This window comes from Perca fluviatilis, chromosome 7 (assembly GCF_010015445.1).
Source record: "Perca fluviatilis chromosome 7, GENO_Pfluv_1.0, whole genome shotgun sequence".
NCBI lineage: Eukaryota > Metazoa > Chordata > Actinopteri > Perciformes > Percidae > Perca > Perca fluviatilis.
Genome location: NC_053118.1, coordinates 7,844,310 through 7,871,318, shown reverse-complemented (window position 1 = coordinate 7,871,318; position 27,009 = coordinate 7,844,310). Strand labels below are relative to the sequence as shown.

Genomic DNA, 27,009 nt, shown 5'->3' with positions numbered 1-27,009 from the left:
AGCATCTCCAGCTGCCAGCGGACTGTCGGTACAACCAACTCCGATGGTGTGGGGTACGCTGTCGGTGTGTTGGCTTGGCAGTTGAACGTTCAAATTATATATGCGTCCCATACACCGTTAACTGCCAGTTCGCGTCAAACTGAGCCTGGAAAGAGCCTTCAACGTGAGCTCGGGTAGGGTTTTTATTTTATTTTTTTTAAACAGGGAAAAGACAAACTTTCGGCGATTACTCGTGTCGGTCTGTGGTGGACTGTTATGGCAGCCATTTTGTGGTAAATGTATCAGGAGCGCGCTGGGCCGTGCTCGCCTGGTGTCGGGAGTGCGCTCTCAATGCAGCCCCTCTCCTTTGACCGATGTTAACATCACGGAGGGGCTGACAGCCAGCAGAGAGCTAGCTGTAGCTGTGCCTACCTGCTACAATACATTTTAGTTCTTAATATCGCCGTCATAGCTGCCTGTACTGTCCAGCGGACAATCGGCTGGCCGTTGCCCGCCAAGCAGCCTGCAGTGTGCGGACTGTCTTCCTCCAAATTACGATGGCAGTGTTTAATTAGACAGCTAGCATGCTAGCTAATGGCTAGCTCATGTTAGCTTAATTAATAAAAAAAAAAAAGAAAAAAAAAAGCTGACTGGCGTGTTAGTCCAACTGCCTACGCTGCAGTTGTATGGTAGCATCTTATATATGTGAGAATACATTTGTAACAAGTAACTGAAGTTTTCAGAGTAGAAATAGGAGTCCGTGGTGGAGGCGGCGGGCTGCCCTCCTCCCCTCAGGCACGGCTAGCTGTGTCCATCGACACCCCGCTTTCTGAGCTCCGGAGAAACACCACATTTTACTGGAAACTAATCTCACCGGGATTGTATCTGCAAATCATCATTCTACAACCAGTTATTTGGATTTCTGCTGTGGAAGAGGGACGACTGACCCGGGGGAGGAGGCTCGGTTCGTGTGGACGGAGGGAGATAGGGGTTCCGAACATGGCTGCTACGCGGAACTTCTCGGTTCGACACACCGCCTGAGGTAAGACACAGCCGGTCGGCGTTTTTATTTTATTTTATATTCATGTATGAATGGGACCAGTTGGTTCTTGTATCTAATGCGTGTGTTAGAGGCACAGTGACGGTCAATCAGGGCTTGGTAGCATCATGTTATTCGCCCCTGTCACCCGGCCTCGTGTCCCCATTCCTCCGCCGCTGCTGCTGCTGCTTTCAGGTGGCTAATGGGGCAAAAGGCAGGCTTTTGGGGGGAAATAGGTAGGTTAACGGCGGTGCTGGACAATGGGTCGTGTTAGACAATTTAAGGCTTGGCTACAGTAGCGGAGACGTGCATCATTATGATGGACTACATACCGTTACTCCGTTTTCTAGCATGATATGTCCTCTAAGTCTATCGTTAGGGTTATCCGCCCCCCTGCCCTCCTAGGTTTACCTTGTGACTGTGTCTAACAGCTACCCATCTGGCGAGTCCATAAAGAGGCGAACGATTGATGCGATGTGTGTGTCTGTATGTATAGGTGTGTGCGTGTGTGTGTCTGGGCAAGCTTCAGTAGCAGTGGTATCGCGACCTGCCCTGACTGAGTTAACGCACGACACCACCGAGAAAGGCAGAGGATGCCGGGTGGATTTGAGCAGAGTTGGGGGGGGGGGGATGATTGAATGGATGTGTTGCTGTTGCCATCCTCAAGTGTACAGTATGTGGTTAGATTCTGCTGTGGCGTGTGGATGGGCGATGGATTTGAGCTATCGAAGCAGCCAGCCAGCAACCCCCGACTGTCCTCTGCAGATCTGCAGCAGCAATAATTTGCTAACGTACAGCAGCTAACGGCAAAGCTAGCCGCTAGCTTAGCTACCGCATCAGCCCCAGCCCCTACCCTGCCCTGGAGTAGAGGGACACAGGCAGTCAGTTGCCGGGAGATGGCAGCTCCCAGGAAAAGAACAGGGCTATGATGAGAGCAGTGGTGATGCACAGCTGGGAGACATCTTGACATCTCCTCTGTCTGTGGTCCTCTTTCTGCGGGTGCTCAGCAAAATATGTCGTGATCTGAAATCTTTTAATACAAGAAGATTGAATCACTAGTATGCATTACTGTTTAGTCATTTGTCATCTTCCATCAAAAAGGCCATACATAGGCCATCATGGAAATTCTAGATGGGAGAAAGGGACACATTTCCTCAGGTTGAAGCTTCTGTCAGAAGTGTCTTACATACACTATATATATCCTGTGGAATTTGACTGGTAATCCAGCCAGTTGCAGTTCCATTGAGCTACACAGGATAGACACATTTCTTAATTAGCACGAAAACTAGAGAGAGACTGGAATAAGTCTGAATGTTTGCTGGATGTTGGTTCAGTAGAACTCCCTTCACAGTATCAGTTCAGCACCATATCTTGCAAAGTTGTAGTGTAACACCATTTTATACTTTGCAATACTGCAAAGTAAAGAAATGAGACTTAACGTCAAGTCCGATCTGGTCAGTCTAATGGCAGCCTGGGTGCACAGTGAGCGTGGAGCATCTAGGAGTGGCTCTGATCAGCGCCAGACTTCCAGTGTTCTCCCTCGCTCCGAGATAACGCTCCATCCCACTGACACAATGTTAAGTACATTTTTGACTTGCTTTGACTGCTGGAGCGGTTTTGCCGTCTGTGTCTTTTGGCCTCAAACAGCCAATGGACTTGTTCCCTGACTCAGACCGTGTGTGACAGCTTTGACACGCCAATTTCAATTTTTCTTTGGACTCTGACAGACTTATTTCAAAACTTAACCTGGAACTCTGGTGTCCCTTACTTTGCTCTTCAGCCTCGACTTCCCCTCGTGGCTCTGTTCCTTTCTGCTCCTGTCCCTCTACAGCCTGGGCTTCTCAAGCTGAAACTTTTTCAACTTGAGTGGATGTTCCTTCAGCTGCTGCTGCTTAAAGTGGATCTGATTCACATCTGTCCACTGACCTGACGGTGCAGTCATGCCCCCTCTTAATATTGATCATTTCGTATAATGCAAACTAATGGCAGCATTCACCCTATTTCATCTGGAAATTGTGGTTTGTGGCTGACTAAGATGTGTAAAGAATGTCAGTAAAACCAAGTTCAGACATTTGGTCTTTATCATAATACATAAATGAATACACAAACAATACATTTAAAGTAATACAACGCCCACAGTTCATCCAAACACTCCCTCTAGATCGGGGGTCTTCAAAGTTTTTGAGGCCAAGGACCCTTAGCGGAAAAAGAGACTGAGCAGGGGACCCCCTACTACATATATTGTAAAAAATTAAGTTGCATATAATAACGTGTGGGGTGGCCTAAAGCCTTTATACATGACTTCTTTGTATAGAATACTAAACTATTCTAACACGTACATGTGTCATTAGTATGAGAAAAAAAGAGATTTTAACTGTCGGGTTCGGTTACTGCTCTGTTGGACGCGGGCAGGGCAAAATTTTTCTTCAAAGATTAACAATAATTTGGTGGGCCCCCCTGTATTGACTCTGAGGACCCCCTAGGGGTTCCGGACCCCCTGTTGAAGATCCCTGCTCTAGATGTCAGAAGTGGCTATGAAAAGTTAGCATTTTTCAGTGTGTTAACAAAGTTCTGTAAAATGTGTACTCATTACATTTTTGTAACATCTACTGCTGATAATGATAATGTTAAACCTTCATACAACTCATTTTAAAAGGATAACATTATCAAATGAATAAGGAAAATTAAAGCTGCATCAAATGACTACATAGTATGAACCTCCAGGCTAAATGATGTGAATACATGCAATGTATAATCCCAGAATAGTCTGATCCAACTGACTGTGTATTAACCTATCAGCCAAGGCTTGCTCTGCGTTTGGGCTGAAACCATCATATTTGATGTTTTATTCATCTACTGATTGGCTTTATTAGCCTAAAAGTTTGTTTCTATAATAAAAAATCCTAAAGCAACAGTTAATGGATTGATGAACAAAAATAGGGTATAGGGCAGTTGTTTTATTTCTACATTCATTTATTTAGCTAGTTTTATGTTTGGCAAAAATCTGAATGTTCGCCTCATGGTACTGATCCATTTGACCGTGCGCCGCTTCTGTTGCGCCGCGCTCCACTCTATTCCTATGGGTGACGTCAGGCGACTTCAACGCGCCTGCAAAGCATTCCGGGAAAGCGGCGCTGCATTGGAAAAAACGCTTATGCAAATGATCCGTTGAACGCAACACGACTATCCGGTAGAAGTAGACGAAAATCTTTCAAACTGATCTTTGTCGATCTGAAATGAAGACAGATTCAGCAACCGCGTGGCCTATTTCTCGCTTAAAATGTTTTCAGAAACACGTTTCGGTGGACTATTTTTGTAAAATACGAGATCGTATTCTCTACGAGCCGCCATGACACTGTGTTGAAATTCTCGAGTAGCCAGACCCACCTCACACGTTCGTCCAATCAGCTGCTGATTTATTTTTTTTTTTAAATGTGTTGATTTTTATTTAAAAGTTACTGTCTCCAGACAAGTACAAATCCGAAAACAGAGTGACTGAAAGAGGATGGGATAATGGACAACAACTTAGAGTAGGGCTGGGCAATATATCGATATTATATCAATATCGTGATATGAGACTAGATATCGTCTTAGATTTTGGATATCGTAATATGGCTATAAGTGTTGTAGGCTGCATTACAGTAAAGCAATGTCATTTTCTGAACTTACCAGACTGTTGTAACTGTTCTGTTATTTGCCTTTACCCACTTAGTCATTATATCCCCATTACTGATGATTATTTATCAAAGATCTCATAGTGTAAATATTTTGTGAAAGCACCAATAGACAACCCTACAATATCGTTGCAGTATCGATATCGAGGTATTTGTCAAAAATATCGTGATATTTGATTTTCTCCATATCACCCAGCCCTAACTTAAGAGTTTAGGCAAGAGTGCAGAAAAAAAAAAAACACAAAAATGGGCAAAAGGAGAAAAAAAAATAATGCATAAAATAATTAGGCAAAACACATATATGCTGTTCATCTACTTTATCACATGACATCTGACCACCTCATGTTTCATGTTCTCAGAAGCCAGTTATCCACCTTTAAACATGACTGCGCCTCTGACATGGAAGATTACTAGGAGAGAAGGGGACTTTCACAAGCAGGTTTAAGGCTTAAGCATGGAATGACTACAAAATAAAAACCTCAGTAGGCAAAACATTTCATTAAAACGGGTGTGTGACAAATATGTCAAAATCTAAGCGTTGTCTAGCTGCTTTATCTAGGAAGTGATTATCAAACTCTGAGTCGCAAACTCACATTTATATGTATATTTCTTTTAAATCGCATGGAAATGTACATAAAAAAATGGTTGCATCGATAATCGGTTTAGAATCAAATCGTTGGCCACTGAATCGAATCGTGAGCCACCCCTACTATTAATGCAGACATAGCTACATTATTTAGTGTTGCTGTGGAACAGTGTGGGACAAGACACCTGTCAAAGTTATCTATGATTGGAGCCACTATCGCTCTGATGAAATGTAAGTAGTGGAACAATAAAACCCAACAGAAATGTTTTGATGGGCTTATTTATTGTAGCTCCAACAGGTCTTCGAATCAATCAACACAAGTCACTTTTTAATACTCTTTTGGCAGAGTAAAATGACACACGTTAAAAAAAAAAAAATCTTTCCAGGACAGCGAGCTCAAATTGCGCCAACTGTCGGCCAGTGTGTTTAGTGGCAGTCCAGTACCGATAGATTGAGTCACGTCGTTCGTTTTGCTGCCATAAAGTCAGGTGACGTTGGATCATAACCCGGAAATAAAACAAATCGGGGAATAGGCTGCTCTGACGATCGAGACAAAAAGTAAGGAGTTGTTGCGTTCTGAAATTCAAAAAGGGTAATTGGTTACATTTGTAGTCACTGCCCAAAATAGTGGAATTACTGTGATGCCAACGTTGCTCCCAACACTGCTCGTTAGGACCATTGGCTTTGCTGTGGGACATAGCAGCTCTGCTCTTTTCCCCCGAATGTTATATATATATATATATATATATATATATATATATATATATATATATATATATATATATATATATATATATATATATATATATAAATATAAGAGTTTCTGTCAGGCAAGGTGGGCTGCCTCTGATTGAATCTGCTGCTGGAGAGTGGAGACCTTTTAAAGTGCCCATATTGTGCTCATTTTCAGGTCCATAATTGTATTTAGAGGTTGTACCAGAATAGGTTTACATGGTTTAATTTTCAAAAAACACCATATTTATGTTGTACTGCACATTGCTGCAGCTCCTCTTTTCACCCTGTGTGTTGAGCTCTCTGTTTTAGCTACAGAGTGAGGCATCTCACTTCTGTTCCATCTTTGTTGGGAGTCGCACATGCTCAGTACCTAGGTAAGGACTACTAGCCAGTCAGAAGCAGAGTATGAGGGCGTGCCACGCTAGCAGCTAGGCGAGCATTATAACGTGTGTTACAAAGTGACCCACGTTTGTCTCTGAAGTAGAGTCTGGACTACAATAGAGCTGTTTGGAGCAGTTTGGGAACAGTGTTTTCTGGTGGAGATGGTAAGTCCCTTTGGGGGGGACTTTGGGCTTTTTCACTTTGTAAACCTATAATGTGCACAAAAAAGATATATAACACTATAAAGGAAAGGGAAAAAGCCAGACAGCATAATATGAGCACTTTAAAAAATCTGAAAGTCTTAAAGGCTAACACTTACATGACACAGCTGTACACTGTACCAGATTGAGCCAACATTAGTTTCACAGATAGGCTCAATCGGGACTTTAAGCATTCAAACCATGAAGCAGCTTCTGTCTCCATTGACCTTTATTTGGATATCTTAACTGCATCAGCCAGACCACATCTGGCATCACCAGGTATAAGCCAGGTATAAATGACACCTGTACCGTTTGGCGCCACTCTTAAGTAAAACAAGTTTCAAAGTAACCTAACTCTGCCTCTTCCTGCTATCGCAAGCTGCCCGCCATAATGATACTGAGATAGTGACAGTACTGATTAATAGCAGGTGTAAATGCAATTAGATGGCATCATCCAGATACACAGGTCACAGGTGGAAATGTGGTCTAAATAAATTACTATATATATATATATATATATATTTAGGGCTGGACGATATGGAGAAAATCAAATATCACGATATTTTTGACCAAATACCTCGATATCGATACCGCAACGATATTGTAGTGTTGACTATTGGTGCTTTCACAAAATATTTACACTATGAGATCTTTGATAAATAATCATCCGTAATGTGGATATAATGACTAAGTGGGTAAAGGCAAATAATAGAACAGTTACAACAGTCTGGTAAGTTAAGAAAATGATATAACTTTACTGTAATGCAGCCTTTAAAACCAGGAAAAGTCAACACTTATGACATATTACTATATCCAAAATCTAAGACTATATCTAGTCTCATATCACGATATTGATATAATATTGATATATTGCCCAGCCCTACTCTAAGTTGTTGTCCATTATCCCATCCTCTTTCAGTCACTCTGTTTTCGGATTTGTACTTGTCTGGAGACAGTAACTTTTAAATAAAAATCAACACATTTAAAAAAAAAAAAAACTAACTTATCAGAATCGCACATCGAATCGTTCTAGAGAATCGTGATGCATCTAAGAATTGATTATTTTTCCCACCTCTAATTAAAATCTCAAAATTAAAGACGATATCTAGTCTCATATCACGATATCGATATAATATTGATATATTGCCCAGCTATATATATATAATACTACTAAATGATGTGCTGAAACTGTTCATAGAACAACTCCAATCTAGTGTATACATAAAGTATTTATGGACCTTGTAAACGCAGGCTTCTCATTTTAAAATATCAGATCAGATGTAGCTGATTTATATGTTAATACTGTAATTTGGCTAAAATGAAGAGTTTGGCTCTGGTTATTGAGCTCTCTGCAGCTGCTGTCTGTATTCAGCCTAAAGATTGTGAGTGAAAAGACACTGTCATCGCACCAATGCCGCCGTACGGCTGCCAGTGTGTCTTTGTGGTCCAACAGAACGCACACGTCTAGAGCAACGATCATCGGATCACATCACGTCGGTTTAAGAAGCTCGCAACGTTGGAACGTCATCGACTCCATAGTTGTGAATCAGGACCTTTTTTGGAGCATGTAGCTTGTGAAGCACAGTAGGCTACAGCCGTTATGTAAATGTGTCCCATTCAGTTAACATGGCATCATATACCGTGCTGCTCATCTCATTTGCAGGTTGTAGGTATGTCCAAACTACAGCGTTTCTGCCTTCTTCGCCAACAAAAGGAGATTGGAAAAAGGATACAGATTTGATACTGGATTTTATTTCAGTAAAATGCTTTTAAATCCTATCCTCCGTCCAAGCATGTTAAAACTCCTAGAGCACAAGTAGCCGGGTTGTAGTTAGCCTAGGGCTGGGCGATATGGCCTAAAAATAAAATCCCCGATTTTTTTCAAAAAAAATCTGATTTAAGATTTAAATCGATTTTTTTCTCCCTCTACTTAAAATCAATCTGCAGATGACAAAGAAAATGTTCAAAACAAGTTTTATTTTGTTTTGACTCATACACACACACACACACACACACACACACACACACACACACACATGGGGCATGTATACCATTATGATTATTCATGCCAATTTTGTGGAAATATAAATTCGTTTGAGGTTTTTCTTTTTGGGGGGGGCTATATATTCAACAACAACAAAACGGATGCGTGAGATAAAGCTGTTTTCACACATACAGGTAATTCACTTCTCGTTCCTCGCTAAAAGTTCAAATCATTTTAACGTTATTGCGCAAACTTGCCCCTATTTTCACCTGTTGCTGCGTAACGTACGTTAACATCCCGTGGTCTCTTGAATGTAGCATACCTGTAGCAAGCTCCTTCATAGCGATGAAAACAAATGTCGAAGCGGAGCTCCGTGATACACAGCGGCGATTGCAAGTTGTTTAAGCCGCTACAGACCTCCGTCACAGCTCGGTTGTATCAGCGGCGTTTAGTAGATGTGTTGAGCCGCAAAAGAGTTCCTCAACACCGGCTCTGGTGCCCCGCATGGTGCTCCTTCAGGTCAGGACAGTGCACCGCGAGCGGCCGGTCATTTCGGCGGAGATTACAGATAAGTAAGTAATGAAACGACTGGTTAAGAAAATAATGAATGTTAGTCCCTGTTGCTGCCATGTTGTTTGTGTATCTATGGCAAACGCGCTGGGGGAGGGATGAGCCCGTTCGGAGCTACGGGAGCCAAGAGGGCAGCGTCGGCAGTTGTTAAGGAGAAAATCATTTAAACAAATCTACGTTAACTACACATTCGAGTTAATCGATAAAATTGATTTATCGCCCAGCCCTAAGTTAGCCTACTCTTTAAGAGGAGAATCCAACTGTTGCACTCGTGCAACTTTTGTAGCCAGCTGCAAACCCCTGGGTTACCCCTAACCCTGCTTCAGGATATTTATTAGTGCATTTTTAGTATAAAACAATCATAGTTTTTTAGTTTAAGTGGGTTATGTCTTTATGTTTGCATTAAAACAACAAAATGACAATAGAATCTGTGAGACAATATGAATTAGTTAATTGTTAGGGATTCTACCATACGGGTAACACCATGGCACTGATCCATTTCATATCTCTGGGTGGATTAGGCCATTGTGAGCAACGTTGCAAATCAATGAGCAAGACTGCTTCATGGCAATATTGGATTTATATGATTTTTGCATGGATGTGATGATTAAGCTTGTTGGATTAGCCAAAACAGACTACCCTGTCTGGTTATTTGACACAGTCAGTGTTTCTAAATGGAGTCCCCAGACATGTTACAACATCACAACATATACTGATGTTGTGATACCAAAACGACATACACCAGGATTGAATTACGTTCTATCTGCTGTCATTAGTAGGGGTGTAAAAAAAATCAATACACTTGAGTATCGCCATATTTTATTTTGCAATACTGTATCGATTTTAAAAAGGCAATTTTATTTTTAGTTTATGTGCAAAAATATTCATGTAAGACAGTGGTTTATGTTGTGTTTAAACCCCCTACCGCTAGATGGCTATGCTGGGACGCACCACTGGTGTCCTTGCCTAACAGTGCCTAACAGTGCCTGACTTTTTGCTAGAAGCTAACAACATAGCTATGGCTGAACTTTGGCCTACTTTAGCATATCAACATTAGCTCACTAAGAACCTGGGAACCACAATCCCAAACTGGCAGTTTGATTTTCTGTGTACTGAATTGTTTACCTAAGGTAATTCTCTTTCCTTGTCTTAAAGTATATATGATAGGGATGTACTGTAATGTGATTTGAGAAGGGAGAAAACTTTTTAAAAAGCATTTTTATTAGACAGGACAGCTGTAGATAGGAAATGGTGAGAGGGGGGGAATGACATGCAGCAGAGGGCCACAGGTTGGAATCAAACCCGCGGCCGCTGCGGCAAGGACTGAACCTTGGTACATGGGGCGCAGCGCTGAACCAGGTGAGCTAGCCAGGCGCCCCCAGAAGGCAGCTAACTCTTGGCCTGATACAGCCATGCCTTTTTATTCTCTAACACAATTAGTTTCCATGGCGCACGCGCGCGCACACACACACACACACACACACACACACACACACACACACACGCACACAGTTTAATGGGAGAGCTTTGTAGGGAGGATTGGGTGTTTGAGCGTAGGCTCGCAGTTCCCTCCTCCTGTGCAGGCACGTCACCTCAGAGAGCGGACCCACACCTGGCACTTTCTCCAGGCGTGCGCACGCTTTGCTGTGGGGTTGGTGTGGAAAGAACTGGACAGAAAAGGCCGCAGTGGCACCATGACATGCCACGGATGTAACTGAACCGCAGCAGCGTTCCAGCCATCCACAGTGTCTAATGAGGATATTAAACATCATTATACATGCTGTTCAATATGGCCCAAGAGTTTGGTCTCCAGACTTGCCTTTTTAAAAACTGTGAAAAATCACCTTTTCTGGGATTTGGGGTGTTCTTTTGTGTCTCTGGTGCTTCCACACGCATACAAACGTGGAAAAAAAAAACATCCATGCTGTTTTGAGTGAGATACGGTTTCTGAATGTGTCCTGCCTTCAGTCTCCGGGTGAGCTTTCTACGTCACTAGCTGAAACGAGGTGGCTAACCGTAGCATGCTAGCTCATTCTCAATGGCAAAACGCTGCTACAACACACACTCGTTCACCATAATCTACAAAAGAAATACTGACATGTCCCTCGTCTGCAGGTGTTCCACGCAAAGTTGGAAGTGCGCCCTCGTTTAGAAGAAGTCTCCCGGCTAATCCTGCCTTGTACAGGCCGAAGTTGGAGAAACCGCTAGCCAGCTGATGTGAGCCTTACCTAGCTACTGAGCATGTGCGAATCCCAACAAAGATGGTACAGAAGAAGGAGGTCTCACTCTGTAGCTAAAATAGAGACCTGAACACACACAGTGTGAAAAGAGGAGCTGCAGCAATATGCAGTACAACAAAAAATATGGTGTTTATATGTAAACCTATTCTGGTACAACCTCAAAATACAATTATGAACCTGAAAATGAGCATAATATGGGCGCTTTAAGCAATCGGAACCCCCCAAACTACTGAAATAAAAGACACAACATGTTTCTTTCCTAAAGCAGAGGTTTTCAAACGGTGGGCGTGCCTCCATAGGTGGGTGTGGGAGAGTTGGAGGGGGGCGGATGTGGAGGGACAGACGTGAGACAGAGATACTGCGTGAGGTGAAAGGTCAGGTGCATGCTGGTCCTCGGAAGACAAAGGGAAGATAGTTATTGGAGCTAGGCCGGCTTATCTACACTGTCAGCAGTGGCTCTTTTAGATTGCTCAAATCTGGCCAAATAGACAAGATGCACATAGGGCTTTGAAGTCAAATGAATGTAACTAAAAGACTTTTCTCATATCTAATGACTGTAGTTGGACTTCTTAAACAAGTTTTCTCTTTAAGCTCTTTGAGTGTTAGTTATATATTATCTGCTCTAACTTTTCCAATGTCTTACACACAGATATGGTAATAATAACGGTCCACAATAATGTGAAAAAGAGACGCAAAACTACCACAAAGGGACACAAACCGACTACAAAGAGACGCCGAATTACCGCAGAGGGGCAAAACGACCCCAAGGAAAACAAAAAAATGACCAAAAAGAGACACAGGGAAAACACTGCGCTATATTTAGTGTCACTTACGCTTCATTATAATTAATTCATCCAACTCGAATGTCCGTCACAATTGAACGTCTCAAAATCTGCTTAGAAATCATAGAATAAGTTGTGAGGAACTCTGAAGTATCTCAGTAATCCAGTGATAGTTGTCTGTACATCCATGGGTTCAAAAGGAGCTGCTGATAGGTAAACTGGAATAGATTTAATAGCTAACAGCTACTTGACTGACTCCTTGGTAACATTAGGATTCCTGGTTAGATCCCCCCAAATAATGGAAACCCTAGTTCCAAAATTTAGAGCATTTGAATTGCTTTTACAGTAGGGCTGGCCAATATATCGATATTGTATTGATATCGTGATATGAGAATGGATATCGTCTTAGATTTTGGATATCGTGATATGACACAAGTGTTATCTGTCCCTGGTTTTAAATGGCTGGATTATAGTAAAGTGGTGTCATTTTCTGAACTTACCAGACTGTTCTAGCTTTTCTATTATTTGCCTATACCCACTTAGCTATTTATATTCTTATTCTTTTTCTTTATTTATAAAGGACAACACACATTAATCAACATTTCTGTAAATGTGCCAGTGTTAGCCAGCCGGCTAATTTTCAACTGTATATATCCACATTAGTGATGATTATTTACCAAAAATCTCGTGTAAATATGTTTTTGTAAGCACTAATTGTCAACCCTACAATATCGCCGCAATATCGATATCAAGGTATTTGGTCAACGATATCGTGATATTAGTTTTTTTTCCATATCTCTCAACTCTATTTTAAAGTAACGTCGTCATTGTCTTTGAATCTGGTTCCATGCAGCAGACTGCCCAACTTTGTACGCTACCAACACAGCGCTTTAGGATAAATCTATCTGTTCTTCCTCTCCATCGCTGGCTTTCTCCGACACATTAGAGTAACGAACGCTTGTCATTTGTTGATGCAGTTTAGGGAGAAATTAGGCGCGCTTGTTTTGACTCAACAGATCTCTACAGCCCTACAGTAGCGACAAAATGCCTGAGGGTACTACTGCAACAGTTGGTTGTATTGCTAAAGAATTCAACTCTTGATTTGTAAGAGACAGTCAGCGTTATTTTGTTTCTGAAAAGTTGTATGGTCATGCTTTAATGTGATGCAGGCTAGGCCTAAATTGTGACACCACCTCGTAGAGCGTTGACAGTGCCAGCCAGGTCAGCCACTATCACCATGTTGACTAGATAAAGCCATTTGTGGAACTTTTGTTTGAAACAGGACAAAATTACAACGTTGACCGAGCAAAACGCACAAAAGTGTCTCTGCGCCCAATGAGGAGAGGGGTTCCATTTCATGAACTGCAACCTTTTTTTATTGAGGAAAATAAAAAAACACTATGCAGCGTCTGTGTAGTTCAGCAGCTTCGTTTTTGACTGTGAGCAAAGAAGAAAAAGACGGAGGCTAAAGAGGTGAACAGGTGATGCCTTTCCCTGTGTTCAGTGGACATGAGGGGGCTGCGGAGGGCGCCCCCCAGCGGTGGGCTACCTGCGTGCCCCGCCCACAGCACACCTGGAACCGCACCTGATGGCAGCGCCAACTGCAACACGACACAAGACACAGGCACAGCCTGCTGTGGGACCGATGGCAGATATCTGAACGCAAGGGGTCTGCTCGCTGTCTTTATGTAGGCTGCATTCAGTCAAGAAAGATTTGGAGGACTCACCCATAACGGACATGGGAGTGTCCCAGAAGTACTCCATTAAGGCTTTTGGGTGCCGTTCCGTTTAGCCCCGCTGTTCCGAGCCAGGCCGTGATACATATACGTTTCCACTACAGTCTCACAGCAGTGTGCGTGTGCTACAAAATCTGAATCTTCATTCAGAGATTTTTGACTTTCAGCCTCTGGGATCAGTTGGTGACTGCTCAAAGACAAATTTATGGCATCAATGTTAATGAAAATGGAGAAAGAGTCAAACTGTTGGCACAAGCCAAGAGTTTTCCGAGATGAATTATGGGAGAAACAGTGGGTTGCACAAAGTTTTTTTTTTTTTTTTTTTTTTTTTTTATGTGGAATGATAGTTTTTTTTAATCAGTGAGTGTGTGATTATCTCCCCATTTTTTTTTTTATATTTTTTTTATACTGTGTATATATGTGTGTAAAAGTGAACACGTTTTGTCTTTCTTGTCTTAAAAACACAGCCCTTTATTTGTGTTGATTACATTGTCACCCAAGCATTGCCGTAGAGATGCGTTGCATCCAAAACCGATTTGAAGAACATGCACATTGTTATCCCACAATCACGAGTCAAAGGAGGAAACTGCTTTGTGGCAGGTTGCAAATGTGGACAATGTGACAGTAGGAGACGCGGCGGCAGATATGGTTTGTATGTGCAGCTATTTGTTCGCGCTCGACCGTTATGGTTTTTTTTCATTGGCCGATGCTGATATTTAGAGAGCAGGGCGGCTGCTTTATAATGCCTACATAATGTTGTTGGTTTTGCATCGGATACAAAACAATTTAATAATAATAATGACAAATGTAACACAAAATCGCTGAACTTAAATGAACATGTATTTAACACCGTTACCGTCTGCATTGTCTCTCTCTAGTCTGTGTTTAAACGTCGGCTGTAACTCGCAGCACAGTTTTACAAAAACTCAAAAGAAAAATGTTTTCAAAAAACGTTCAGTTGTTGAGAATTTTAATTAGATGAACCCTAAAAGGCTTAAAGGAACACGCCGACTTACTGGGACTTTAGCTTATTCATCATAACCCCCAGAGTTATGCCGCGTTCTATTTACCTCGGAACTGGGAAGCCGGAACTGGGAATGACGTCATACCCGAGTTGAATGCGTTCTGTTTAAAAGTCAGATTTTCATTGTTTTCATTAGCTCTAGCCCGGTTAGCTATTGTTACGCCGTTTTTTGTGCATGCAAACAGCGTAACAACATGTTCACAGATAGAAGTTGGGCATGCCTGTGTGAACGACTGATTTAGTGACACAAATAAGACAGAAGTGCTTATAACTTTATGTTACTGCAGCTTTCACAGCTGTCGATATAGGCGGCAGCCACGTTGGATTTTGAACTGGGGCTACTGCGAGGTTGTCCGAGTTCCGAGCTCGTAAATCCGAGGTCAGGGGGCGTGTTTCTGACTTTGACCTCGTTAAAACCGAGTTCCGAGGTAAATAGATCGCGGCATTTGATAAGTCGATACGTATCCTTCTCATCTCCGTGCGTGTTGTAACTCTGTCTGACGGCCCCACCGGTTAGCTTAGCCTAGCACAGATCCAGGAGGTAACCGGCTCCAACTAGGCTACTGCTCCCAACAAGTGACAAAATAACGCCAACATGTTCCTGACCAATCGGCTATCCTAACCTTAACCAATCGGCTATCCTAACCTTAACCACTCGAGGTCGATGCCTAACCCCAACCAATCAAACTGCTTCGTAGGGCGTGGCCATAGTAGGATTCGTAAATAAGCAGGCAGGATGGGAGGGGGGGTGGGATGATTTCTTGGAGCTACCAACCAAACTATAAAAATATAACTATAAAATATATCCAAAATAACCTTACAATCCCAGTAAGGAGGCGAATATCTGAGAAAAAAACAGAACACAAGAAAACAGAGAAACGAGGAATAACTTCTTGACATAAAGTAAGACAACGAGCTGACACCAGACAAGTATAAGAGCGCCAACTTCTACACGAGGAGTTATTTTTAACAGATCTATGGAGCTATGCTCCCAACAAGTGACAAAATAACAAGTGACAAAATAACGCCAACATGTTCCTGTTTACATGTTGTGTATAAATAACAAGGTCACATGAGACACAGCCGTCTTCTAACCGTATACAAACTGGGAACTATATTCTCAGAAAGGCAAAGCACTGCTGCTTCTGCTACTTGGGCGGAGTGATATGCTAGCAGCACCTTGAAGCCCTGTGGTGAGGAGCAATTACTAGATAGTAAAAGCATAGTGACCGTGTTTTTTGTACACGCTGTGACTATACAAATCACAACATGTAAACAGGAACGTGTTGGCGTTATTTTGTCACTTGTTGGGAGCAGTAGGCTAGTCGGAGCCGGTTACCTCCAGGATCTGTGCTAGGCTTAGCTAGCGCTGGGGGCGTCAGACAGAGTTACAACACGCACGGAGATGAGAAGGGTACGTATGGACTCGTCTAATTCTGGGGGTTACGGTGAAAAAGCTAAAGTCCCAATAAGTCGGCGTGTTCCTTTAACAGTCACAGCAGGTCTGTTTTTGGTTTGAATCCCTGCGAAAGCAGTTGAAGTGTCGGAGCAGTTGAGAGCATCAGTCGCAGACTGAACAGAAACCGCCCGAAATCTTGGAGCGTGATCTTTAGTCCGTTGTCATTGTCTCCATGAAAAACTGAGCAAACTCTCCTGAGGAAACTGACATGTCCCGTCGGGAAATTGTGTTTTAATGATTCGACGATGACGCGTGAATAAACTGAAACTAAACTAAAGATGCGGTTGAAAGCACTGGAAATAAAAAGCTAGTTAGTGGAGTTAAGATATTCTTTGTTTACTTTTTGTTTGTGAGAATCCTTTTGTGCAGAGACCTGCTCTTAAAGGACAGTTCCGGCGCAAAATGAACCTAGGGGTTAATAACGTGTCCCGAGTTGGACCGTTCTCTGGGATTTGTTTTCATGCTAATCGAATGTGACCAGTTTTAGCGCAAACCGCTAATTAGCTTATAACGCTAGTCATCGGGGCACGGGTAAAGTAAAAAGAAATCTCTATTTCTATACCACTAACAAGGCTCAAAATAGCTCCACACTTCCACGGTAGCATAACGAGGGTCCCTACATGTAAACCGAAGCATCAAGAACTTTGTAAGTGTACAGACAGTTTATTAAAAAGATAGTTTAGAAAGACAGTACCGTTCACGTATACAGGCAGGCGCCATCTTGGAGAAAAAAGTCACGACCAGTTGAACGCTGTGCAACCAGTAACCGGTAACATAGCTCAAGCACGGCGTTCGTCGTTCGACCGATTTGCGCCTGAATTGTCCTTTTTAATTCCGACCAATACACGTCTTATCCTAACCATTAATCTAAACGTATTAGAAGTCAGATCAAAATCACTTAACATCATGATGAAGGCAGCTGAGGTGAAATTAAATTGGGGGGCCTCAAATGTGTGCCGAGTTAGACCAAATGTCTCCAGTCAACCAGTGTGAAGTATAGCACCAGTCGTCCCTGTTGGAGACAGACACAGTAATGTCATAGATTTCACATCCACTTTCTGGTCAAGCCTCTGAGCTCGTCTGGCTTTATTCTCCCTTCAGGTCTGTCAGTCAGTCTCTCTCTCTCTCTCTCTCTCTCTCTCTCTCTCTCTCTCTCTCTCTCTCTCTCTCTCTCTCTCTCTCTCTCTCTGGATGTGTGGTGGTAATTTGGGCGAGGGGTTGTTTCATGTGACCCTTCCACCTGTCCTTACTGGGACTCTATTTCTGGGCCTCACGCTGAACCTGACCATGTCTCGCCTGGCAACAGTGCCTGTATAGTGTGAGTGTGAGTGTGTGTGTGTGTGTGTGTGTGTGTGTGTGTGTGTGTGTGTGTGTGTGTGTGTGCGTGTGAGTGCGCGCGTGTTATTCCAGTCTTGACTACAGCTGGACCAAAGCTGTGTATAGACTCATATGGACCGGCTGTAACAGCAGAACGGTGACCCAACTGAACCCTTTTGCTATAACAGGGATGCGGCAAATGTTGGCACCAGGTTCCTGTTTGAATGAACTGGAGATGCACAGTGTTTCTGTCATCATGTGCTGTGTGTTGAGTGAGAAGAGTTGAACTACGTACGCCTAAAACTCATCAACAATCAAGAGCATGACTTCCTTCTCAGTCAAAGAGGTGTACCTGTTGTGGTGGGTCTGCCTGTGTATCCCCTCTACAAACACTCCAAATTGTTGCTAAAATTACATACATTTATTTACTAAAATATTTAGGTGTAAAAACAGCACCACACTTTCTTTGGGTCTTTCAGCCAAGCTGGATCATTCCAGTCCTGACTACAGTTATGCTTGTAACAATTATTACATAACATAATTGTCTCATTGTCCATTTTGTTTTTTAACGTAATTGCGGTATCTTTGTTTCGCCACAATTAATTGCTAGCATTAGCTAAGGTCTTAAGGGGTATGACTGTAGATGGTAATTGTTGATTTTGTTTAGATATGCCAAATTGAAATCATATAAGTGATTATTGGCCGGACTGTTGAGCTAAAGCTATGCTAGTTGTTGGCAATTGACCCTATACACGTTCATAGCAACAAAAATAACAAGGGGGTGGGGGAATACAGTTAGAGAAACTGTTTTATGATGATAATAATAATAATAATAAAGAGGCGTGGTTTACTTCATAGGCTGTGTACCTGTGTTATTACATTATCTGGGTCACATAACCAAAAGATGCCTCCTTTTAAATTTGACTAAAAGTGACAATTATATTGTTAATTGCAATTATTTCTGAGACCATCAATCGTGCAGCAACCTTTGGAATTGTTACAGCTCTAGGTACAGTTGAAGTGTGATGTCTGGCTCCCAGGATGTACAGTGGTGGGATGGAGCCTGTCATCCGCCGCGTCCCTCCCCCCTCCCGCATTCTCCGCTAACTGTTTAGCAAAGGCACCGACATTGCAGCCGAGGCTTAGCGCCGACCAGGACGCTCGCGAGTGGTTTAAAAAAAAAAAAATCCAAACAAGCCCGAGTGTTTCCCCCCCCCTGTGCCAGTAGATAGGTAGCCTGGCTCCGCCCTCCTACGTACTTCCGCTCAATTTTCATTTCCCTTCAGTACTCCGTCTGGGTTTTTGGTATAGTCTTGGGTTTTCTCCGGCCAAATATTTGGCGGTCCAATCAGCGCACAGAGGGAGTGGCTTAGAACGATGACATTGAGGACGTGCGCTAGAAAGATGCGAGTGAAGCCATTTGGTCCGTTGTGGCAATGCCGCCGAATATCCAGAAGTTAAAGCCCGAGCGAGAACAATCTTTGCAACACGGTGGCCATGATGTCATGGCCCTTCTCCCCACGGGGTTCGGGAAAAGTTAGATTTTGCAGCTCGCTCTGTTAGTGGTGAAGGAGTTGGCTAAGGCTAACGCTAGCGATGCTAATGCTAAATATAAGCCGATAGTTGTTGGTCTCCCCTCTTGTTGCACATGCGCATGACACACGTCACCACCAAACGTTGCGATTGGTTGTGGCAGATCCAGAGTGGCTCTGGGCAGATCCAATAGTTAGGCCAGGCTAGTAGCTAGGCGCTGTAGTCAGTAATGTAAGACCAGATTGGTGTTGCCCGTTTGTGGTGAGGAAGTGGTGGCGTTGGATGGGGCTTTGGTTCTTGTCCATCTGGCGAAAAAAGCAAAAGACTTTGGACTTGCATAGCTAGTTTGTACGGGTGTGCAAAATAAATTGATTCACATTCGTATCGCGATTCAAGCTCTACCGATTCATAATCGATTCACAGAATTCCGAAATTCATTCTCATTTAAATTCTTCTTTTTTTTTTTTTATTGTATGTCTACTGCAATCACATGGGAAAAGTAACTACATTTACATACTGTGAATCGTTTTTTGGGAATCGAGAATCGTTTTTGAATCAAAAATCGATTTATGAATCGAATCTAGAGCCTAAAAATCGATATTGAATCGTGACATTTTCCGAATCGTGCACCCCTACTAGTTTAATTATTTTTTGGGCTTTTCTGCCTTTATTTGACAGGACAGGCAGGTGCGGGGGGGGGGACACATGCAGGAAATCGTCACAGGTCGGATTAAAACCCTGGCCCTCTGCGTCCAGGAATAAACCTCCCAAGTATATGTGCGCCTGCTCTACCACTGAGCCAACCCGGCGTAACTTTTTGATATTAATGAACGTCCGTTACATTCCATCCATTGCCTAATGAGTTGCTACAAAGCTAATTAAGACTATCAGCTCCACACAACTCTCTCTGGATTTCTCAGTACGACTATGTTCAGAAGATTGTGGCGTCCGGCGACTTTCCCGCGCAGAAACTCAAGTGAAGATAGTTTCCTCTTCTGAAGAGTCCATCATGTTTTTTTAATCCATCGTGTCCTCCTTGGCTACTAGCAACTGTGTGGAGGAAGGGAGGAGGGGTGGTGCGCGGTCACGGGATGCTCGTATCATGTGTCATTACTTAGTTAGGTTATGAGGGTTATCCCCTTTTTTGATCATATTCGGGATATGATGTTTACATGGCACAGAGAAATCAGGTTATTCATATCTCAGGGCGCATCCACCTCTCTCTGTCTCTCTCTCTCTGTCTCTCTCTCTCTCTCTCTTACAAAACGCTTCAGTAAAATAAGTTCATGATCTGGTCATCTGGTGATATGATAAAAGTACGCTAGGAGCACACTCTCATACACATTAAATATTATAAGAACAGCTGATTCCTGGCGTAGTAAACCTCTCCGGCGGGCGAGCGGTTCTTGTGCGTACTATGATATAGAATCCTGCCGGCGCCACCGACACTCAACATGGAACAGTACACCTGCACCACCAAAGCAGTGTCAGATATTGGCGTACAAAATGTCGGTCATTAGCGGTTGTCATATCGGAGATGGTGGATGGATGACGGCAAGCACGTCTCTACAGCTTCCTGTGGTAGGACAGGAAGGCTTGCAGACTGGCCCCCAGAGAGACTCCCAGTTATCAGTACAACACTTATGATATATCATCAAGGTGTACATGGAATTGACATGTTATTTTCTATTGTATACAGTTGTTATTGTAATGTTTGTCTGAAAAATAAGTAAATACCTACTTCTTGCCAGTAGAAGCCAACACAACCTTATTAAAATACATTACTTTTTATGGAAACTTGCAACATTCCTTTTAGGGATGTTAATAATAACCTCTAATGTTGACCGGTTAATACTATGTGTTAAACGGTTATTTTTTTTTTTTTAAATTATGGTAGGTTATTGGAGAGCTTAAATTTAAGTATTTTTTTCTTTCTGCTAAATTCGTGCGCACATGCCACTATATTCAGAATGATCTTATAATTTGGCGCATGCCAATTCTTATACCGCTTTTGGCGTGTTACCAAGACGCATAATCGCTTTTTAGCGTGTTTATCAACGCCGTTCGGCCGCCACTGACCTACATTACGTACAAATTTTCACCGTAGCGAGTAGTATGAAATGACACTTTTTTTTAAAAGTTTCTTTCCTAAACCCAACCGTTGGTCACCGTCGTGTTTTTTGTCGTTTTTTTTGTTACTAAAGCCTTTCTCAATGTTCTTTTCCTAAACCCAAACACCGACGCAACGTGGTGTGTATGTTTACATTCGCTGTATACAGCGTAGACATACACGTGGAAAGCTCAAAATGCGTACAGATAACACGCCATTTGGCTTTAGGAAAGTGGTGTGTATGTTAGGGTTGTCATCGTCCATCGTGATGCCACGCCCCCCACCCTGTCAAACACACTCATCCTAGTCGCGGGCGCTGGACGGGAAATTGACAAGTGCGTCGGTCTTAAACTAGCAAAGACACAAAGACGAGACATGGGGCTCCTTAAGTGGAAGCTACTTTTTCCCCCTTTACGTGCAACCTATTTGTGAAAAAGACCAATCGCTTTGAGCAGACTGGATTGGCTGTAGTGATACATTCTCTCTCTCTCTCACTGTCAGCTGTAGCTCGCTCTACCTTCTAGTAACGTTGGACGCAGCGGTATCGAGTGAGAGAGAAAAGCGTTAACGTGGAACGCTATCACACTTTCCTTTCTCCCCTCATTGGACTAAGTTTGTCGACACTACTGTGTGCGTGCATCAATAAGTAAGTCTGAGGTCCTGTAGGTACGGGACGATGTTATGCAGGATTTATGAATGTACGTTAGCAACAGGAGGCTAATTCACGAGGGTGCTATTTTATGTGTGAGCTAATATTGCGCATCTGTTCATGTGCGCTGCAAGAGTTATGTTTCTGTTTATTGAATGCGTTATTCAGTGCAAACATAACCGAGAATGTAGTTTAATCTCAGTCATGATGGTATATTAGGTTATTACTGTCGTTACGCAGATCACGGACATCTGATTGATTTTACTGCACCGTATTTAAGTGAAAGTAGGTCACGTTGTAAAACCTACCAGCAGGGCACCATTTACAGAGGGCATTTACATGTATGTCTAATCGTTTCTATGTTAACTGTTGGCCCATAGTAGTAGAAAACGATATCATCGTCCATCACGATGTTTTACTGTAAACATCAACAACTGCGTCAATTTAGGGGACATCGCCCAACCCTAGTGTATGTTTACGCAAAGTCATGATGCCATGTTGCTATATTGATGAGGATTGGCAGGTCGAATCGGCCGTCCTTCTATGGAGTAACGTTATGCCAGGCAGACACACAGCTGAAAACCTCACAAGCTAAACTAGCGGTGGAGACTTGGGGGGGCGCGACTGCATTTGTCCACGACAATGAACGCAACATCGTGGCTGCATGGCCGGTAAAAGTCCGAAGCTGTCCGCGGGAAAGTCTCCACCTAAACTCATGTCAGTCGGGTGAACTGGGACTCAGCTTGTGGGTTAACGGTTAATGATTGGTAAATAAAATCATGTTTATAGAAATGTTAACAGTAACTATGTTTCTGGAATAGAGTCACTGTATGTGCAACCTTTTTTTGGGGGCTTTTTTCTCCCCTTTATTTCAGAGTGACAGTGGATAGACAGGAAAGGTGGGAGAGAGATGGGGGATGACACGCAGCAAAGGGCCGCAGGTCGGATTCGAACCCGCAGCCCCTGCAAAGGACTCAGCCTACATGGGGCGCACGCTCTTACTGGGTGAGCTAGAGGCTGCCCCGTGTATGTGCAACCTTGATACATTCATGTACCTCATCCTGCAGATGTTTCACATTTTGAAAAAAAAAGAAAGGAATTACACATTTGCCTGTTTATAATAACCACGCCCTCCACTGGCTGTGGTGTACATGTATGGGTACATATGTTATTGTATCTATGGGGTGGATAAAACTGAGGGTATGGAGAAAATAGAAATCTATAAATACTGAGATGTGTATGATATTGTGCAACACCAATACAATCATCCAAAATGCCTGAACATGTAAGGGCTGGGGGCCCATATACACGTAATCTTAAAACATTCCAATGGCCTGCATACTTTTGAAGTACGAAGAGTAAATACTGTGGTTTTGACTCAATTGATTTCCTACCATAACATTTTTCATGTTTCTCAAATAGTCCAAAATGACAGTACACTCATTGGTTATGACTCTAATACTAGGTAAAAGTATGCATTCAAAATTGTACTAAAGTAACAGTACGCATACATTATCATCAGAATGTGAACACTTTGTTTATCTTATATTTCTTTATTATGTGAAGCACTTTGTATATGAAGTGTGCAATGCAAATAAACTTGCTTTTAAAAGTAAAGACATTTTGTATTATTGACTTATTATTGCATTAACATGTAAGCAGCATTTGATTGTATGCATGTTACTGTACATACTGTAAATATTGTATATACTCTTGGGTAATTTAATTTACTGGATAGCAGTGAGTCATCATGCTTAATATATGCTTATTATTAAAGGTTCTCAATTTTTTTTATTTTCAACCACAAACTGGAACTGTAATGGGTTGGGGAATGTATGAAAGGAATTAGTTCTTATGTGAAAACGGTGACGTTTTGGAAAGCTTCATAAATTTTGTATGCAGCCACCCACAATTGTGACACCTGGAAAGTGTTTGTGTGTGTTTTATTGTCTCCCCTAAGAGTTAAAAAGGTTTAAATATCCTTTTGAAATGTAGCAAAAAAAGTGCCAGTGCCTCAAGATTGATGTACACAGTATATAGTACTTGAGTACATGTACTTAGTTACATTCTCCCACTGGGTAGTGGCAGGCATTTGAAAAACGTGTTCATCATGAGTATGGACTAAGTCTGGTCTGAATTGGTCAGACATTGTAACACTTGCCCTTCCAGTTTGGACCAGTTTTTTTTTCCAGCACTGTGCTTCACTGTAGACCGCCTCCTGCCTGCTTTGATCCAGCCACTTATATACGTTTTTCTACATACCAATGTTAATAAAAAACGGAATTACAAAAATATGCCATTCTCAAAGGAACATGCAACCTGAGAACTCATTGCTGTAGGATCCTGAAATAAGGTCATGGGGAGTTAAGGTTGAGAAACTGTAACCTACAGTTGAAAACGGAATAGTTTTGGTCTGAAATCCAGAATCCCTCTTAATCTCTTATCTAAACAGTCTTCAGTTGATGAACAGGGGGCTGTGAAGCTACAAAGGAGGGTCATATGAGCGGGTCACTCGTACAATGTAACGTTTCTGACTGAGCTGACTAATAACTTATATTAGCTACTATAGACTTTAGCTACATTGTTAATATAACTGTTTAAGTAACATATATTAGGAGGCTATGTTTTTTCTAAGTGTATTCACTCAGTTACCGCGTTGTTTTTTTCTTGAAATTTAGTGTTTCAGTAAATCATATCAATATTTTGAATTAAAGTAATGGCAAACGGATTGTTCATTATCCTACAGGCTAGCTAGCTTATTGTTAGCTCACGATGGCATTTGTGTGTGTGTGCGTGCTTTGTCAGCAGCGTTCCCGCAGGCTTTAACCCAGTCTTATATTTGATTCCTCTTTGCCTGTGTCATTCCTGCTTCGTTTTTGTTTTTGTCTCTCTGGCACCGCCAAGTGAGAAGGGTATCTCCGAGTGTGAAGTGCTCCCTCCTCCTCCTCCTCCTCCTCCACTCCTCCTCCTCCTCGCCGAAAAGCACCCTGCAGTAGCAGCATGGTAATTCTGCTCCTCTATCTTTCCTCTGCATCATGTTTACCTAGCAACAAGCATCACCCGCGGCTGGCCATCCCATTGGTCATTTGAAAACGCACCGGGGACCAATGGCAGGGCTGTTGCCATGGTACAGTGTATAGTTGCCGGGTGGAATTTTTGCTGCAAGGCACGTGAGCGTTGGAGTCTGCTTGCCTCCTCGCGCTGCCGTTGTAATCTCCGCTGTCTGGTCGTTAGTACAGCTGAACGTGATTTGGTGGAAGCTTGTCAGTAATTCTGCGAAGGGGAAATTCTAATCAGTGATATAGACACACAGACACACAGCGATGCATTTCCCAACCATCAACAGAGAGAGCGAGAAACGGCTGCATCTCATTCCACAGCCTGTTTAAGTCGCTGCTGAGAAGCAGCAATGTGCTGTATCACTACACAGCTTATAATGAGGTTTACAAGTTTAGTGTTTTAAATCAATGAACATATATATATATATATATATATATATATATATATATATATATATATATATATATAAATAAAATACTAAGCTGCTCAGAGTGAGTTGAACTGCTATTAAAAAAAGGTAAAGAGAAATACATTTAGATACTGATATTTATGTTCAGAGCTTTAAACACATGGAGTGCTTATTCATTGTATGCACCAATGTGCGCGTATTTATTACTGCAAATTACAGCTGCCCATAGTATATAATTTTTTTAGAATTATAATATAATTTAAATCCCAAGTTTAACCTTTGTCGTTAGAACTTTTGGAATATAAATTCCAGTAAATGATTTGAAATCATTTCTGTTGTGCTGTGAAGCTGGTGATTACAGCAGGGCATTAAGTCAACATGTATATTAGCTTATAAATACATTTTGATAGGTGCCAAAATATTAGTCCAATTGATTTGTACACTAGATATATAAATGTTGCGTTATTCTTTCCACCATGGGGATTTTATTTTATTTCAGTGCTAGTTCTTTGTCTGTTTGAAAGAAAGTACTTGATTTTTTTTTTTAAGGGCCTGTGGTGGGTAACAGTTAATATAATCATTTTAGGGAAAAAAACTCCTTATAATGAACAGAGAAACTTCAGATCAGTTGTGTAGGTCAGCTGTGGTGTAAGTTTGTACTACGTAAATGTCCTGTCATCCCAACACAAGAACAAGAGTCAGTACACACGCACGCGCGCGCACACACACACACACACACACACACACACACACACACACACACACACACACACACACACACACACACACACACACACACACACACACACACACACACACACGTTCACCTGTTGCTCGTCTGTCTGTAATTGTGGAGCTGAGATAATTGTGGGGTTTGCATGGCATGAGAGAAGAAATGCAGTACGACCCATGTTTTTTCCTCACTGTAATAAGACACGTTCATAGCCACCTTCTTGCTTCTTGTTGGTTGGGTAGCTGATGGCATGTATTCCCATGCAGAAAGATACTTGACAAAATCAAAATGAGTGTGCATGTACAGGTGAAATGGACTGTTTATGGCCTAAAAAAATGTGTCAAATTCTCTTCAATCCCTGCAAAGTCTGCACGGACTCAGTTCTAGATCAGTTGGCACAGCTTTTTTTTTTTGCTACACCTTAAAACACCTTTTCCAGCGACTGGTCAGGAGTGTCGCTTTGTAGGTTTTGATGTGTTCTTTGAACCACATATTTCCTGTGTATTTCCTTTGTTTATGTTGCATTCACTGCGTGCATTCCCTGTGTTACGTTGATGAAAAGGTAAAAGGGCCAACATGATCTTTTTCATTTTCTTATTTGCACCTTTTAGTCATGAAATCAACAGTTTTGACCAAAGTCAAAATGTTACATGATGTAGCTGGCAATGCTAAATGGTAGGGCTGGGCGATACGGAGAAAATCAAATATCACAATATTCTTGACAAATATTGCACTATTGGTGCTTTAACAAAATGGTATTTACACAATGAGATTTTTGATAAATAATCACCAGAAATTATTTAATGACT

At 42.2% G+C, this 27,009-nt stretch overlaps 1 protein-coding gene across 1 annotated transcript in view; it reads left to right on the top strand.

Moving 5' to 3' along the window:
• Positions 1 to 322: 322 nt before the first annotated feature.
• Positions 323 to 27,009, top strand: part of dyrk1b (dual-specificity tyrosine-(Y)-phosphorylation regulated kinase 1B) — a 71,285-nt gene continuing 44,598 nt past the window's right edge. The window contains exon 1 of the mRNA XM_039805062.1: positions 323 to 1,021. The gene's annotated coding sequence lies outside the window, so the exon portion shown is untranslated. The remainder of the gene's footprint in view (positions 1,022 to 27,009) is intronic.